Here is a 3,514-nt window from a genome sequence, read left to right on the forward strand (position 1 = left end):
CACTCATCTGGTTGAACCACTACTAAATATCCCCATGGTGCTGATCACAAATATGGTATATAACATGTGAACACTGTTATATATTACAGACTGTGATAGACAATTTGCTCCAGGAAAGTTAGAATGAACTTGTGACTTTGAAATTATGTAATCACTTAATCACAATCAAAAAAAAAAAAAAAAGAACCTCCGGGAAGGGAAGGATGGAGGGGATGGTAGGGGGAAAACAATGGAGAGGGTAACAATGTTCAAGAGGAAGTGTACTCATTACCTCACTCATGTAACTGTAACCCTCTGTATAGTATCTTTACAATAAAAAAATATTGCAAGAATTATATAAAATATTCTTTTATACTCTTCATCTGGATTCCCTAAATATCAACTTGTTAATATATTTGCTTTATCATTCTCTCCTTTTCTACATACATACTTTTCTCTTTGTCATTTGAAAGTACGATGTGTATGTTCCTTCATCTCTAAATACTTTATTTATTCGTCAAATACCATGACACAATTGTTAATATTAATATAGCACTGTTACCTAATGTTTTAAATTATCCAATTTGCATTCAAATTTCATGAAGTGCTCTACCTTCTTTAATCAGGAATAGAGTGTAGACCAGTTCTTTTTGTAGCACACACCATGGTTTGTGTTTGTCTGATTTTTTTTTTCCTGGAGGAACACTGCCATTTACATTTGGTAGGAGCACCAGAAGTGGTGTCCTGTCAATGAGTCATGTGACAAATATGTAGGGAAATATCACTTTTTTTTTTTTCTTGTCTTGGGCCTTGAAATTGTTCTGGGCACAGCTGTTCCTGAGCTTTTCTGGCCAAGGCTAGTGCTGTACTACATTGAGCAACAGCACCACCTCTAGTTTTCTGGTGGTTAATTGGAAATAAGTGTCTCATGGACTTTCCTGAGCAGGCTGATTTTGAACTGCAAGTCTCAGATCTCAGCCTCCTGAGTAGCTAGGATTACAGGTGTAAGCCACTGGCACCCAGCTCAGGATCCTTGATCCATTTGTTATTTTTCTGCCTTTTGTGTTTGAGTTTGTCAAATATTAAACTTCGTGAGTTCAAGATTATCTAATTTTTATCAGGTTTTAAAATACAGAAGACCTGGTATGGTGGTTTACACCTGTTGTCCTAGTAATTATGAGGCTGAAGCAAGGTAATTTCAAGTTCATATCCTGGGTTAGATTAGGAAGACCACGTTTCAAAAAAAAGTAAACCCAAAAGAACAACAAAAATTTTTTTAAAAAGGAAAGGGGAAAAGGTATATGGAATAGATACTGTTTTCAAGCATTACAGTGTACCAGAACACAGGGTGTTTTTAGGCTTGGTTTCTATCATTAATGTATTTGAGAAGACTTTGTTGTTTTGTTGTTATCTGATCTAGATTTCTATAAATGTAGGACTGATTTTTCCTGATGTAACTTTCCATATATGTATTTGCTGTTCAAGTTTTGGGTAGAATTTTTTTTAAGATTTCTGTTTTGCAAAAGACCTAGAATAGCCAAAGCAATTACAGGGCGGGGGGGGGGGGAAGAGGAAGGATTGGGATTAGTGGGGGAGGGGGGAGGCTGGGAAGGGATGTGAAGGGTAAACAAAGGAGGAGGCTGCAATGCTTGGTAAGAAATGTACGCATTATCCTGCCCATGTAACTGTAACTCCTCTGTACAGTATGTTCACAAATAAAATTACATTAAATTTAAAAAAAAAAAAAGAGTGGAATCCTGAAAAAAAAAAAAAGAAACAACACAGGACAGATCACGATACCAGATTTCATGCTCTACTACAGAGCCATAATAACAAAGACAGCTTAGTACTGGCAAAGAAACAGACCCAAAGACCAATGGAACAGATTAGAAAATTAAAATCACATACCTACAGTCAGCTGATATCTGACAAAGGAGCCAAAGGTATACTGTGGAAAACGGTGCTAGGAAAACTGGGTGGACACATCAGAAAACTAAAAGTAGACCCTAACCTGTCTCCATGCACTAGCATCAACTCAAAATGGACTGTAGGACAGAGTAAGAGAGGCAATTGTACTTGCAGGCACAGGCAGGAACTTCCTGAACAGATTCTCAGGATCACAACAAATTGGAGAGATACTTGACAAATGGGACTACCTTAAAATAAAATGTTTCTGCATAGATAAAGAAATAGCAACCAAACTAGAAAGACAGCCAACTAATTGGGAAAAAATTATTTACCAGCAATATATCAGAGAAAGTATTCATTATATACAGGGAACTTAAGAAACTATCCCTTCCCAAATCTAACCAATGATTAAATGGGAAAGCAGCTAAAGAGAGACTTCTCAGAAGAGATAAAAATGGCAAAGAAACAAATGAGGAAATGTTCACCACCTTACCCCAATTAGAATGGCCTACATCCTAAATTCAGTCAACGACAAATGCTGGCGGGGATATGGAGAAAGAAGAACCCTACTGCATTACTGGTGGGAATGTACACTAATACAACCACTTTGGAAAGCAGTCTGGAGGGTCCTTAGAAAGCTAAATATAGACCTCCCATATGACCCAGCCATACCACTCCTAGGCATCTACCCTGAGCAACAAGAACCAGGATACAAGGACACTTGCTCCTCCATGTTTATTGCAGCACTGTTCACAATAGCCAAGATATGGAAACAACTCAGATGCCCCACTACAGGTGAATGGATCAAAAAATTGTAGTACCTATATACAATGAAATATGCAGCCATTAGAAAGGACAAAATAATGGCATTCACAGGGAAATGGATAGAATTAGAACAAATAATTTCGAACAGGGTAAGCCAAGATCAAAGAGACAAATTGCAAATGGCTCCCTGATATATGGATGTTAAATCCAAAATGCAAGGATATAACAAAATAAACAGGACTCAAGAAACAACGGACCTCTACTTAATTTGTCATATCATTTCTAAATGACTCCATGTTCTTGATCATATATACATTATATATATATAGGCCATATATATGTGCACATCTGAGGGAAGCTATGAGGAGGACACAGAATCAGAGGGTAATGGGAATATACACGATAGCGGGCCCATCAGCTACACCTGACATTGATGAAAATGAACTAAGCAACTCAAGGGCAGCAATGGGAAGGAGGGAATGAGAGGGAAAGAGGGACTAGCTTACACTAAACAAAAGGAAAGAAAGGTACATATCACCCGATTTGGAAGAAATGGTTGTATTGTCAAAGCTTATAGAATTCACAAACTTTTTAGACCATGATAATGACAATTTTGCATTGTGAAGGTTAAAATGTGTATATGATTTTAACTAAATATTATTATTCCACAATAGTGTGAAATTTGTGAATTTTATTTAATCACTTAATCTCAATTAAAACTATTTAAAAAATTATTACCCTTTGGACTATATTCTAGCAATTCATAATGTGATATGATTTTTTCTGTATTTCTATATCCAGTCCAATTTCCATAAGGGATTTTGATATGTTAAAAATAATTTCTTGAAGACACTAGGAAATG

This window comes from Dipodomys spectabilis, unplaced genomic scaffold, assembly GCF_019054845.1.
Source record: "Dipodomys spectabilis isolate Male_0828 unplaced genomic scaffold, ASM1905484v1 ptg000116l, whole genome shotgun sequence".
Lineage (NCBI taxonomy): Eukaryota > Metazoa > Chordata > Mammalia > Rodentia > Heteromyidae > Dipodomys > Dipodomys spectabilis.